Genomic DNA, 16,044 nt, shown 5'->3' on the forward strand with positions numbered 1-16,044 from the left:
ATGTAGAGCTTCAAAAGCAAGTATACTACAGACTGGCCATGAATGGGGTCTCTGCCTCTTTGTAATTATGTAAATAAACTTAACCTTGTCTGTCTTTGTATTGCTCCTTGTGTAAAAAGCAGGGATAAGAAATATGACAATTTCATTGAGGTTTTGAATATTAAAAAGGTAACACAGGCAGAACAGTAAGCTCAAAGATTTTTAAAAGTGTTAATGAAAACTACTTAAAGATAATAAAAAAGTTAAAAATATATAGATATTATGGTGAACAAGAAAATAATGTTAGTTATTATTCATAAACCATTGTGTATTTAAGGACAAGAGCCTGGTGAAACCATTTCTAAGATAACTGATTGGCCAGTCTACCTGGGTGGGAGGGAGGAATGAGGGGGTGGAGGAGTTGATGTTTTCATAGTTGACATACAGAGTTTACTTGAGATTGAAGGCAAGGCTACTTCTCAGAAGCAGAGAAGAGACCTGACATCGATGCATTCATTTTTAGCAGCAGCTAATATGCTTTGAATGATACATGTATTAATCCAGATTGAAGGATTTGAGGATTAATCAGAAGGTAATAGCCAGAAAAGATGGATTTCATCACTGTATCATATAAAAGGACAGCGCACAGAGCAGAAAGAGCATTTTCTAGAGTAACATTTACTTTTCTTTAAATAATTCCACCTCCATGGGCCTCCACTTTGACATCTGTAAAAATGCATCTAATACTGTTTAGGGACAATAAGGAGAACATTTGAATATTATTAGAATTCATAATGTTTTAGGCTTGAGCATAATTTATTCTCACATTTTCTGATTTTTCCCTCCTGGCTTCCCTCCTTGTGAAACTCTGATATTCCCATCTGCTCACCAATCCCTAGAGATGCTACCACTCATCTGTACCAAAACTCACACTTAGTTCTCATGTCTTTTTAAACAAAACATACTCATTTCACTTTGTCAGGGCGTAGCCCTTCTCCGTCGAATGAGATTTGGTTATATCATAAAACACATTGAAAACAAACTATACAACTTCTGGGTAGGGACAGAAGAGAAAAAAAGGGAGAGAGACAGGGAAAGGATGTCATGGTTCAAAAAGAAATGCACTCTTTATCTGTCTTGTGTAGCTGTAACCTCTCTGTACATCACCTTTATTATAAGAAAAATGAAAATGTTTAAAAAGCACACTGAAATATCATCTTTCTGGGGTCTTTCTCATCACTATCACCTGAAGTTTCCCAGACTTTGGCCATTATTCCTACAGCGATTTCCACTTACCTCCTAGTACCCACACCAAACTATTGTGTGATTTCCTACCTGCCTGAATACCTCTATGTACTGCAAGCATCTTTATTTATAGCACCTGACAGGGCAGCTAGTAGAGCAGTGGCCATCAATCATGCCTGTTGAATGTAATAATGCTAGTTCATTGATATTAGTGCTACAGGTATCCGAATGACATTCTATGTTAGCTTTGGACATATTACTATTAGGGAGACTATCAGAAATTAAAGATGACATTTCAATTGGGATCCAGTGGCTCACAACTATACTCCTAGGCTGAGATCTGAGGATCACAGTTTGAAGCCAGCCCACGGAAGGTAGGTCTGTAAAACTCTTTTTTCCAATAAACCAGCAAAAATCCAGAAGTAGGACAATGTGAGACTCAAGTGGTAATGCACTAACCTTAAATGAAAAAGCTCAGTGACAGCACCTATGTTCTGAGTTCAAGTCCCAGTATGGGCAGGCACGTGCGTGTGTGCGCACGCACACACACACACACACACACACACACACACACACGAGTGCGCGCGCGCGCACAAAGATGTAGTTTCCATAACTCTTCATATCAAACACCCAAAAAAAATCCTGCTCTACAGTCTATATACCAGAAGTAATGATGCATTTTTAATGGTATGGTTTTAATGTAACACAATACACATGCTTTCACATCCTACATCATGAGAGGGCTATCACTTTTGAAAATGGGTGTTAGATATTTCTGCCTATTACTGGTTAAAAGGACGGTGTAGCGTCTCTGCATTTGATGACTCTCCACTCCCTATACTTCTGCCACTGAGGTCACATCCTAAATGCAAACACTTTTCCTCATTCTTGTCCCTTTCTTATTTTTCCCGCCTCAGTAGTTGTCCATTTCTTTTACCAGCGAAAATGTCACCATCGAACTCTGATCCTGCCACTCTGCCATTGCATCTCTATCACATTCCCTGCATTATGCGCTGGATTGGGGAGCTGCCACATTATAGGCACACCGACACCAAGTGGAAAGACAGGCCAGGTCTCAACACTCCTCTGGTGAAGCTTCGTCAGCACTGAGCAGCTGAGCGGATGTGGAAAGCCCTTGACCAACAGCACTTGGGTTTCCTTATGGTTCCATCTCAGTCTATAGCTAAGTGGACATGAAATCAATAGGTGCTCGTGGAGAGCCGGTCCCTGTGAGATACCTTCTAAATAATGCAGAATATCGTAACAATCGGATGGTGCATAATTCTTTCCATCTAAAACAAAATTGATTTCTGTCCTCTGGACTATTATCTTTCCTCTGCAGAGGGATCTATTTTCATTTAAAGTTTCAAACTTTGCAGCCATGCACCATAAACAAACACTAAAAGACTTCATAATATGCTCAAGATGTGTCCACTCTCGGCAGCAAAGAAGTGCCACTAAGAATGCTAAAGGCTAAGAAGTAATAAACCATCAAAAGCTCCATTGCAAATGCTCTGAAAAAAATATCCTTTTCCTTCTACAGCTCGGCAGGATGTAGCTCTACTTACACTTTCAGGCTGTGATCCAGAAAGCTGCCTTTGGCCTTAGCTGACCCTTTTTCTCTCTACCAGAAAGGAAGAGAAGAAACATACACAAGATAGAAGAAAAGAACTAACTGGCTGGCCTCTTGTTTCTGCTAATCCAATTTCTGCTGCAAAAATGAAAAGAATTATAGGAAAAATACCTAACTACATTGTAAAGCAAATGATTCTAATTAATATACATATTGTTCCAATGGTGATCTTGATGAAATGGCTGCTTCAGTGTTTCTGGGGTGAGGCCTGAAACTCTGCATTTCCAACAAGCTGACCAAGTATATGTAGGTTGATGGTTCAAGGCCCACATTTTGAGTGGAAGTGTGTTGGACAGAATTCTGGGAGTCTTCTCCCTCCAAGACTCTTGGATCCTGGTTATTTAATCAAACACCAATCTAGATCCTGCTAGGAAGGGTGTTTGAGGTTGTAATTAAAAACCCGTGTCACTTTCAATTGGCCTTAGGATACGGTGGTTGTCGGAGTAGGCCAGATCTAATAACAGAAGACCTTCAAAAGGCAGAAGAGAAGTTAAAGAAATCCAATACAAGGGGAAGGTTGGTTGTACTGTTGCTGATGTGAGCACAGAAGTGGCAGGCAGGAAGAAGTGTGCCAGACTCAAATAGAGGTGGATGCCTCCAGCTGACAGCTAGCAAGGAAACAGGGGCCTCTGATCCATCTTACACCGGGGAGAAATGGAATTCTGCCAACAGCTTGCCTGGTTGGCTTGCAAAGGAGTCCATCCTCTGAGCCGACAAAGGAAATGCGGCCTTGCTTACATCTTGAGTTCTACCTTCAAAGACGATATAGAATCTCAGCTCAGCCACACAGTGGCCAAACTTCTGACCCTCAGGAATTATGAGACAGTAAGGGCATATTACTTTAAGCTGCTAAGTTCACAATAATTGGTTATATAACACTAGAAAACTAATATGAGTAGGAAGGTTGATATTTAATAGAACCATGTAGCATCTTGCTATTTGTGGATGAAAAAGAAGTTTGGGAAAGCCGAGAATCAATGGCTCATACCTGTTACCCCAGTGATTCAGGAGGCTGACCTCTGAGGATCTGCAGTTTGAAAACAGCTTGGGTAGAAGAGTATGTGAATCTCCATCTCCAGTTAACCAGCAAAATGCCAGGCTGGAGGTGTGGCTCCAGTCACAGAGTTTCAGCTATGAGCAAGAAAGTGAAGAACACACAGTTGCAAGTTCAAGTCCCAGAACCAGCACAAAGAAAAACATTGAGAAAAGCAGAGAAAAAGAAAAGAAAATATGTATGGGTAGAAACATTTCTTCTAAAGAACAGAATACTTAAAACTGGCAATACACATATAGTTACATACTTATTACTTCTTTTGGCTTTCAAAAGGATTTTTACATTTTCCTGTCCTAAACTTAAAAATGGAAAAAGATTACTAGTGCCTCTTTGAATCAACAACAAGAGAGATTTGTTGAGAATAAGACACAAAATAAATTGAAAAAGTCCTATAAGCTAAATACTAAGCATATCTAGAGAATCAGATATAGAACTAGATACAGAACATGTTTAAATTATACCTCATTGAAGTTTCTCTGGGCAAACTTTCCCTGACCCCTCCCCCAAATAAACTTCTAGAGTTGCTAAAATGCAGTAACTTATTGTTCAAAAATTTTATCATTCCAAGTGAGAATTAGATAGGAATGAACATAAACACCTTGAAAATACTTTGCTGTCATCTGTTTTTATCAGACAATAATTTCCCAGCTAACTTTCAGATACAAATGTTTAGCATATCTTTTCTTTCAAAAAATATTTTATTGTTTTTGTAGAGGTGCTGTCCTGCAGCTACATAAGTCAGGTAATGAGTACATTTCTTTTTGAGTCTCTCTCTCTCTCTCTCTCTCTCTCTCTCTCTCTCTCTCTCTCTCTCTCTCTCTCTCTCTCTCTCTCTCTCTCTCTCTCTTTCTCTCTCTCTCTCCTTCCCCCCTCCCTGCCCCCTGTTTTCTCTCCTGTCCCTACCCACAAGTTTTATAGTTACTTTTTCCATCTACAGTGCCACATGGTGGTACTCTAGTGAGTACACTGCTGTATTTGTTCACCATTTGTCCTTTCTCTTTTCTTTTTCAGAACTGTAAAGTAAAAGCTGTACTATATTGAACTGGAGAAATGAGTCAGCTTTCTTTCTCTTTTATTCTCAAGTGCTCTTAGGTAGGTTGTCAACATTTCAGATATTACTGGCAAAAAAGGTCGTTCTTAATTATCCAGAAATTGCTGAGCGATTGCGTTCAGACCTATTGTGGTTTAGGGTAGAACAGTGCATAAATGTATGAAGGGTTAACAGAAGCGTTATCTAATATTTAGTATTTTCCCCATGCGTGGTGCCAAATTATTATTTTATGGCAACCTTTCCTCTGTGTTTAGTGTGTGTTAACTTTCTGCCGTGAGCAGATGTGGCCACACACATTCTGTTTGGCAGGAGGCAGATGCCAGCTCCTAAAATGGGTGCCCAGTTCCAAGGGCAACATCTGGATCCCTGGCTTGGCTGTGTTCCTGTCTGTGCTTGTGGCTATACAATGCCCCCTGGAGACATTTTATGATTAGTCGGCTACAGAGTTGGCAATGAGTGTCTTGTCTCCCTGGCAACCACGCTCCCTTTGATTCTTATACATCTGCTCTGTAAAGTACAGTATTGGGGAAGTTGCTCCCCACTTTATTTCCAATCACCAAGCAAATGACAAGAGAACTTTTGTTGAATGAGGTATTATTCTTCTCGGTTTCTAAAGCTATTGTTTTCCCGGGTTCTCACGAATGGCGTCAAACTGCTGAGTTTGTCTTCTCTGCCCGGCCTCGAAGCTTATGATGGACGTGAAGCAGACTCTGTTGAATCCTAGTGGCACATCTGGAACCAGCGAGGAGTTTTCAGAAGTCAGGAGGGAGCCAGGTAGTCAGAGCAGACTGCCTGGGCTTCTGTCTTAGATGAGAAAGACCTGATGAGATGAACTTGTATTCTCCTTTGCATCTCTTTCTTTTGCTGCTTTTCCTTCTCCCCCCTGTCTGCTTATCTTGCATTCTGTGTGTCTCCCTCCCTTCCCCTCTCTTCATTCTTATGACAGCCCTTGCTCATTAGAAAAAGCACTAAGTGACTCCTTTATTTACTCACCTCTCAGCAAATGGTATTGCTGATAACTGGTGTCCCTCAAGTTGTTCTTTTATCTATAGAATAGAAGAATAAGAATAAGAAATTTGACAAAACTGACTTACTGATTAGGCATTTCCCAGGTGATGCAGGACAAAAGGTTATTCAGGAAGATTCCTTCCTCCCCGGTCATCCTGGTACATCAGTGAGTCTTTTGTGTCTTTATGTGAATAAAGAAAAGAGTTAACATTTGGTAGGAACTCGTGATGGCTGAAAATTTGCACAAAGGCATTAGAATATTTACATCTACTCTTTAGAAGATGCATACATGCATTCCTATTTTATAGATGAGGAGACTGAGGTTCAGAAAAATCCAACAATTTGAGAGTAAAGTAGGGAAAGTATAGCATTTTAACGCTTGTATTTAGTGACTTGCATAATAGGACTAGCATGGACTATGCATGCAAAGACGTTTAATCTAACAGGGTGGACCGTAGCCTATCTTGAAACATGTTTATTCAGAGGGAGAGGGGGCTCAACGTGGGGAGCAGAGGAACAGTGAAAGGATGGGTAGGTGAATACAATCATAATATTAAATGTATATATGTGAAAATGGAACTAGGTCGCTTAAGGCAGGGGTGGATGGCATTAGGACGAGACTGGAAAGGGTTAGAACGATGGGAAAAGTGGTATTGAGCAAGATGCATTATCTTCATACATTGACATGTTGAATTGAAACCTCTGAACAACTACTTAATGTTAAAAAATAAATAAAAACAAGCTGGGTGCCAGTGGCTCATGCCTGTAATCCAACTATTCAGGAGGCTAAGGTTTGAGGATTATGGATTGATGCCAGCTTAGGCAGGAAAGTCCATCTGACTCTTTGTCTTTAATTAGCTATGATCTTTTTTTAAAAGCTAGAAAGGGAGCTATGGCTCAAATGGTAGAATGCTAGACTTGAGCAAAAGAGCTCAGAGACAGTGCCCAGGCTCTGAGTTCAAGCCCCAGGACAGGCGCGCACACACGCACGCACGCACGCACGCACGCACACACACACACACACACACACACACACACACACACACACACAATTTTAAAATGTAGCCAGGTTATTTCTAAAGGATTAAGTTATCAACACCCTTTCTAGGGAGCATAGAATTACCCATATACATACAGTTAAACATAAGATCTGAATTTGTAACAAAGTGACAAGAAAGAGAGGAAAACACTATTCATAAGAGCTGCCAAATAGTTTCCTCCTCTCTTAGGAATATGTGGAATCCAACCTGAAACACTACCTCCTACTGGAAGCCTTCAAGAATTAGCATTTTTAACAATCGCCCTCCCCCCATTCCTTTCTGATGAAGGAAAGAGAGAAAAAGATGAAACTCTCATTAGCTAACTAAGTCCTTATCAACCTAATGTAGTTCATTAGGACCCAAAATATAGCTCATGATAGGACCTATGTCAGACTATGTCTACGGCCTGAGTGAAACCTTATGTCTTTACTTAATTCAACTTCCAACTGCTGAGTTTTGGATGTCACAGAGCCCTGGCATTACAGCATTTAGCTAAGGATATGCCCGGTAGTATTCTTCCTTTGAATCTCATACTTCATGATTTCCCTTTTACTTTTGGTTATCATTAATAGTCTTCCCTGCTTTCTTTCTGTTGCCGCTATAAGGAAAATGGTACTATATAGAGTTTTTCAAACTATAGTGTTTAATGGAAATATATTTATAATCCCTTACAGTTGACTGGAGGGATTATACACACACAGAAATAGGAACCTGGCAATGGTGGCTCACACTTATAATCTTAGCTACTCTGGAGGTAGAGATCTGAAGATCATGGTTGGAAGCCAGACAAGGAAGAAAAGCCCATGAGACTCTTTATTTCCTATAATCACAAGAATCCAGGAGTAGAGGTGTGGCTCAGTAGTAGAATACTAGCACTGAATACAAAAACCTCAAGGACAGTGCTCAGGACCACAGTTCAAGCCTCAAGACTGTCAAAAACAAAACAAAAAATGAAAAAAATTAGATAGGAACTTGTGAATAATGAATTGGCTCTACTTTCAAAGTCGATAAACTATCATTGTAACTACAGAAAGAATAACTAGCTAGATAAAGCTAGAGGTTTCTACTTTCGTTTCCTGTATGATTTTCAGTGACTCAGTGACATAGTTTGCATAGAACTTTGTTTCATCATCTCTAATATGGGCATTGATAAGAGCACTTACTTCCTCATCAAAAAAGATTGAAACCATTTTGGGAAAATGCTTGGACACATCCCAACTAGTAGTAAAATAGTAATGGTATGCATTGTTGCTGTTCTGGTTGCAGGACCCTGAGACAGAGATTAATGGGGAAAATTATTGCAAGTGAGCTTGGGGTCTCCATCTGTGGGTAAACTCATGGAAATCAGATTGAACAGAGTAAGAGACTGGAGACTGAGAAACCCAGCAAGGTTTTGCTCAAATCCTTTCACTTTTCCCCCCATCCCCATCCAAGAAGGTTCGAAGACCCTTCTGAATATTCCGAAAAGAGATGAGCGTATTTCCTTTGTATGAAAAAACTGTCTCAAGCAGAAAACAATTCACAGAGAGGACCGTTGCAAGCAAATGTGACAATAAATCCTTCAGCTACTGAGGCAGATTTGAGAGGCACGGTGGAGTATTATCAAAGCACTGGGTAATTATTGTATATTAGAACTGCTTTTCTGAGTTTTTTTTTATTCTTTTGCTTATTCCAAATCACTTTCCTCCATCACTGAGTGACTTACACCAAGAAATAACATGTTGCAAGTGGTAGGCAATAGTACAAGTGGAGGATCATGTATCATGATTTAAATATGGAAAGGATATGAAGCAAATAACTAGCAAATCAGACATATCTGCAGTATACCTTATGAAAGATATGGCTCTGTAGCAACCTGGAAGATTTAATAGGAATTTGGGGTTCCATGAATATGAGAATTGTCTTGGTAAAACCAGGAAAGTCTTAGTCTAACCAGAACTAGACTGCCACTCTCAGAATATGCCAGGCAGGGGCTCACTTCTCAGGTATAAGGGAGTATTATCATGTAAACGTGACATATACTCATCTTTAACATACATTTCCTGTTGCATGGTCCCTAAAACACTGGCATTGCCAAGGTGGTAAGTGTCCTAATGTACACCAATGAGATGTCAGGTGGCTCAAAGCTCCTGGAGAGTCAGGATGGGGACTTGTTGCCAGGGGAACCAACTAGGCAATTAGCAAGTTGGACTTTTCTGCCCCATCCAGGTTGAGCTCATCACCCAATGCCAGTGAGATGGTCCATTATACCTATGGGATGGAACTTCTTCTTTTGAAAAAAATCAAAGGGATGGATTTGAGAGAGCTTCAAGGTTGGCGAATATGTTTATCAACCTGCTCACCAGAATGTGAGGTTCTGTCTGGGAGGAGGATGGGATGCTTGAAAAGAGTATAAATCTCTCCGCCTCTTTTGTGAATATAGTAAATAATCCCATAATCCCACCTGGTGAGCCATCGGAGCCAATAATCAAACCCAAGTAGAGGTTGAAGGGAGCTCTTGTGTAGAGCTAGAAAGATGCATGTTATTTGGTTTTTCTATTTGATATCTCTGGTGGTGACCAATTCAGGGGACTAAATTCCTAACTTGAGAGAGGTGACACTACTTACAAGTGGAGAGCATCATAATTAAGTTCCATTTGCAGGACACCCAGTTGGTATCTGCCAAGAACTTGAATGTTGCATGATGTGAGAAAATCCTGCACATCAACTTCCAGAAGTGAAGTATTGAGAGTGATTTGAGTATAAAAGAGAGAAGAGTTTTATTTTTTTCCTACTCATTTCTTTGTACATATATACAACTTGTTTTTCTGTCCCTGGACTTTTTGCACAATTCCTCTCTCCATGGAAGGTTGGAGCCTCCTGTTACCCTTTCCTGATATCCCATTTTCCCCTTGTTCACTCTTAGAGTTTAGTCCCATCGTGTGTCCTTCAGAGAAGTCTTGCTGGATCTTCATAGGAGGCCAAGGTTGATGCTCATACAGAATCTGTACCACCCCACCATTGCTTTCTCAACACAGTCGAACATTTACGTGCCATTTCTCCTGGTAGATCATCATCTAGTGAGTCCTGATCATCATGACATACCTACTGCTTCCCTGAATACTGTTGCTCATTTTCCAGTGCTCAGTTGTAATTTCTCCTCATTTCAGGACAAGGTCTTATGATGTAAAATAGTCAGTCCCGGAAAGAGCAGTGGTTTCCTCAGAGTAAACTACTTATTAATTGCTAGAATAATGAAAGGGACTTTCGGGGATGTTTTTCTTTCAAGGTGTAGACAGAACAGAGTTTGAAAAAAATACCTACAGAAAAATACATTATCTTGTTTTAAAATTTTGTGGAAGGTTCTTGAGCATGTGTAGCATCATCCATAGTAAATTGATCAATTAACTAAGAGCCTATACAGCATCTGCCTCCTTAAATACATGCTATTATTTAAGTTAACAGATCTGGCAAGGATAAGTAAAACGTAGGGTAATTGGAAACTTGCTCTGTATTTGGATAGCATTTTCAGGCAAGGGATCTCCAAGGAAATTCTACTGCATCTGATTCCAGCAAAGCCAGAAGAAATAAGCCACTGAGGTATCAGGAAGTAAAGTACTTCAGGCCGAAGACAGAGCAGCCATGAATACTATGAGGCAGGATGGGTTTTGCAGGTGTAACAACTCTGCAGCTGGACTCAGTCACAGAGCAGCAGAGAGGCTGATGGAGAGCCATATGGAGAGTAGATTGTCCACCACCTCTGACTCCATGCTGAGGAGTTAGTGAGTGCTAAATGGCTGCCTCCACCTCAAGCCCACCACTTCTGCCAGCTTAGAATGGGATGTTCTTAGTACAGAACATATGGGACTTGACACTGACATGTTTACAGGAGAGGAGAGGTCACCAACTCAACTGGCCAGGTAAGTATGCAGGCGAAGGAGGGAACTGTGAGGTTAGGAAGGAGATAAAACAAGAAGAGGGAAACCAAGAAACAAAATAAAACTCAGTAAAGGCTCTTATTATTAATAGGCCAGGCAATTTGCTAAGCTACTTTAAAACAATCAGTGCTATAACTATTTTCCTTCTATGTATCATTGGGGAAGATAATGCTGTTTGTCTAATAAAATACTTAGGTCATATATATATATATATATATATATATATATATATATATATATATATATATATATATATATATATAAAGGAGCTTTACCACTTCATATGATTAATAACTGCCCAATACAGAATATGATATTAAGAGGTATGACTCTAGAGCCCATGCTCAAATAAACAACAGCATATATCTATACTTGTGAAGAATCTGGAGGGGATTGGTGCTTGCTGACGGAGCTTGCTTATTGCATACTTTGTGAACAAAAGCATTTTAATTTATTTTACCAAAGCCAGGTGCTGGTGGCTTACACCTGTAATCCTAACTATTCAGGAGCTTGAGATGTGAGTTTTGGGGTTTGAAGCCAGCCAGGGCAGAAATGTCCTCCTGAGACTCAAATATCAGCAGTGGAGCCGTGATAGAGTGCTAGCCTAGAGCTAAAAAGCTCATTGCAACAATGATACTCACAAGACACTATGTTGGAAATGAACTTTACAACATTGGAGGTGGGGAGGAATGGGGAAGGGAAGGGATATTGGGAGAAAAACAAAGGAGCGGGTAATAAAGTTTGACAAGAAATGTACTCCTTACCTTATTCATGCAACTGTAACCCCTCTGTACAGCATCTTCACAATACAATACAATAAAATAATAAAATAATAAAAAGCTCAAGGACATGGCTAAGCCCTGAGCTCAAGCCTCACTCCTGACAAAAACCAAAAAAACCAAAAAGCACACAAAAAAACATACAATATTTTATTATTTGAGGAGGAACTGTCTTAAATCCTATATCCTTATAGATATGTCCTGTGAACATTTTCATAACTTATGGTCCATCTTCTGTCTTATAGTAACTTAGATATATGTTTGGATACATATATTCATATCTATATATACACACATATATATACATATACATATGTAGATAAATACATGTAGACACAAAATATCTTCTTCACCATACTTCTTACTTAAATATGTCCATGTTATTAAATATGTTTAAAATCATTTCATTTCTACATACTTTACCATAAATGACAATTGATTTTACTTATCCTCCTTAGTAATCACATATTTAATTCATTATTATTAAAGCCAGTATCTCAATGACTAGCCATATGTTCTTACAAACATGGTCAGCCTCCATTATCACAGCGCCTGCATCCTTGGATTTAACCCCTTTAGAAAGAAAATATACTGTGTCTATATTGAGTGTACACAGACTTTTTTTTTCTTGTCATTATTTCCCAAGCAACTGTTTTAAAAGTACCTACGGACTGGATTGTATCAGAATAGTGGATGTGTGCTTTAAAAGCATATACCGAGCAAGGTATAGGTGAGTTCTTTGCAATTGCTACACCATTTTCCAGAAGAAATTTGAGCATGTGTGGTATTTGCATCGGCAGGAATTCTGTCACCATTCCCTAGGGGCACTGAAGCATAACTCTACAATTGTAGATTTGTTTTCCCTAGTTTGATATTCGTAGATTTTTTCTTTTACATGTTACATAAATATTATGCCAGCCGATCATTTCCTTATTATTTGCTCTGCTACCCTAATTATCTACCATACTTGTTCTACCACTGTACCTGGCTTAGAATAACAAATCGATAGTTATTCATTGCATGAGAAGTTTGAATGAAACTCTTGATTAGAGGATATGGCTAACTTGAAAATGAGAGGTTTCTTCAAGAGGAGAGAACAGTGCAAACATCAGGACTTTATGAGGTAGAAACAAAGCCAGCTTTAGCCTGTCTCCATGTGTAGACACTGTAAAACGGAAGACCTCCCTAATTGCCCTGTCTTCAGACAGTCCTGGGGCGCGCTCATTTCCCGATATTCACCAGAACACCAATCTTCACTTAACAGAGTTAATGATATAATTTTTATTTTTAAAAGGGAGTGCTGATGTTCCTACCAGCTTTAGAAGATGTTTCGAATCTGGTTGTGGAGTCGTTCTATTTCCAATTAAGCAGTGGGGGGATTCAATTACAAGCTGTGGGAAGCGAAGAGTTTGTGTCAATAAACCAGCAGTGGTATTAAGGGTGGTTGTCTGGTTTGCAAACATTAACAGCTTGAATCCTAAAGGCGTATGCTTTTGAAATTATCTGGCAATAGCTTCTCATGTAGACAGGATTAAGCATACCTGAAACCCAGCCTGAGGTTTCTTTCTGAAGCCTTCTCTCTCCTTGAACTCACAGTGAATTCCAGCATTAAAGTAACATATTAAGGAACTCATTGGGAGTTTGTTAACAAGGTTAAAGCCATTTAAAAAGGATGTGTCAGAGAAATATCCAGAAGAAGGCATAATAATTTGTTGCAGGTTCTAGTTAGGAAGAAAAAGGGAACATTTGCTTAAAATCATAAATGTTCAGAGGTGGTAAAGCATACACACATACACACACACACACGCACACACATACATGTGTCAGTAGAAACATATCACAAATTGGAAACTGAGCCCTTTGAAAGTGAAGGCACAGACTCTCAACAAATCTATGGTCCTACTGAGTCAGGGTCTTTGCTGAGAGCCAGATGTATAAATGGAATAAGTGTTAGCATTTTCTTGTAAGGAATTTGCAGCCCAGGTAGGATCTGTTCATCTAAATCTTTGGTTTGTATTTCTATAGACTAACCTAATCCATGCTGATTCCTTTTGCCAAACAAGTGACTCTTAAAAGCATTTCCACACTTCCATGCTCTTCACTTGACACTGTCATCTTTCCTCTTGCCTTCTATTTATTTTATTTTAAAATGTTGGTTAATTTATTTTGATGGTATCTCACTATGTACCTCAGCTGGTCCCCAAATTTAGAGATGTTTCTGCTTCAGTCTAATGAATTCTGGGCTAGCAGGTAGGTACCACCCTGCACAACACTTTAACTATGCTTTGCTACTTGGTGATTAAATTTAAAACTGTTTTTGTTATAGTTGGATTTGAAAGAAATTATTGCTAATAGGACTTGTAGAGAGTAGCTTTCATGTCACCCTTTTACAAAAAAGAACATTCCTTCTTAGATTCGAGTACTTAATTTCCAGCCTGTATTATTTCCAAAACAAAGTCTATTTCCACTTAATTCCCCATGAAGCTAAAAGTGATTCCTGCTTCTCACAATTTACCACTCACTGTTCCCTTAGGGAAGAGAATCATTCATCTGATTGGTGTCTTTGGGGAAGAGAACTGAGTGGGCCCAGCTTTTCTTTATTTTCCTCCTTCTCTGTTCATCTCCAGGCTAAGCTCGATGTATTATTCCAGAAACCTGCTATGACCTGGATTTAAGTTTTAATTCCAGTGCAAAATGGTAGAATGCCTATTTGGTCACAGAATTAGAACCACATTTTCTACTTGCTTTTCTGGAAGCAAAGTTTAAGGTTTGATTTCAGTCTCACTGTTTGGCCTCTCAGTATTTCCAGACTTAAAGATGGGAGGAAAATAATTTTATTGGGAAGGGTGCGATCCTGAACCGTAATCCCAGTTAATTATTAGGTTGAAGAACAGCAGCAAAGGAGTGAGACTCTCCTATTGAATGTGTTTTGTGAGGCAGAGAAAATCATCTCCCCTAAATGGCCTCCAGAGATGTCTTTCCTGATTAGCTAGAAGAGAGAGAGAGAGAGAGAGAGAGAGAGAGAGAGAGAGAGAGAGAGAGAGAGAGAGAGAGAGAGAGAGAGAGAGAGAGAGAGAGAGAGGAAATAGATTGACTCTTTCCTCTATCTTGTCTCACTTTTCTCCTTTCTCTCTTTATTCCCCTCTCTTTCCTTCCTCCTCCCTCCCTGCCCCCCAAAACACACACACACACACACACACACACACACACACACACACACACACGATTATTAAGGGAAAAGGAAAGGAGGAGACAGAATGCAAAGTAAATTAAATCAGGGCTTTAATAGTGAATTAAAATTTTCTTCTGTGGAACTTAAAGCTATCCAAATCCGGGAGGATGGATTTTTTTTTTAACTTTTACCTTTTACTCTTTCCCCTTATTCCCCCCACTGCATCTTTTTATCATTTGAAGAGGCATGGTGTTTGAAATACAGAATGCTATCAATGTCTTTTGTTCCTCTAAATTATTTTTATGCGGCTTTATAGATCAAGAGAATATTCACTTTCGACAGAGATGGCCACTTCTGCAAGATCTTTCTTGCTCACTCCCTCTCCTGCCAACCTCCTCATCTTCCTCGTCCTCTCCTCCCCCTTCTCCCTCCTTATCTTCCTCTGCATCTTCTTCTCTTCAAGCAAAAGCAGGAGAAGGAGAAGAAAGGACTGAGGATAATGCTTGCTCTGGATATGGTCAATTGAATGGTTTGCACCCCAAATGTCCGATCCTAATCACTTAAAGTCTGTCGGTATGGTTTTTGCAGCTGTAAGGATTTTGTGATGAGGAGATGATTGTGGTTGCAAGCCAACACAATCATCACAACGATTCCTATAAAATGGAGTCAGGAGGATTAGAGTTAGAGAAGAAAGAAGATAGAGGTTGGAGTTGGAGAGGGTTGGGTCTATGAGCCAAGATCTGTAGGCAGCTTCTACAAGTTAGAAGAGATAGGAATCCTTCTTCCTTAGGACTCCTTAAAGAATGAGTCTTGGCCACCATTTTACATAGCTCAGCTCTTATCACTGTAAGATAGTGAATGTGAGCTATTTTAAGTCACTCAGCCTATGATAATTTGTTACAGCAGCAATAAGAAATGAACACAGGGATGATTAATGAGTAACCAGCACTTTAATCAATGTTATGCAATTATACTGATCTCTACTTATTTGTGAAGAACTGAATATACACCTCTATTGTGCACATGTGTAACCTTCTTAACAGTCAGTATCCTTAAGAAAGTAAAGACTTAACTGCCACCATTTTTCTCCTCCTGAGATTATTTGAACTTCACATACCTACCTTTGAAGATTTCCAAAAGACTGACTGATGGGCATCAGATAGCCT

The sequence above is a fragment of the Dipodomys merriami genome, unplaced genomic scaffold (assembly GCF_024711535.1).
Source record: "Dipodomys merriami isolate MVZ:Mamm:240054 unplaced genomic scaffold, mDipMer1.0.p SCAF_41, whole genome shotgun sequence".
In the NCBI taxonomy this organism is placed as follows: domain Eukaryota; kingdom Metazoa; phylum Chordata; class Mammalia; order Rodentia; family Heteromyidae; genus Dipodomys; species Dipodomys merriami.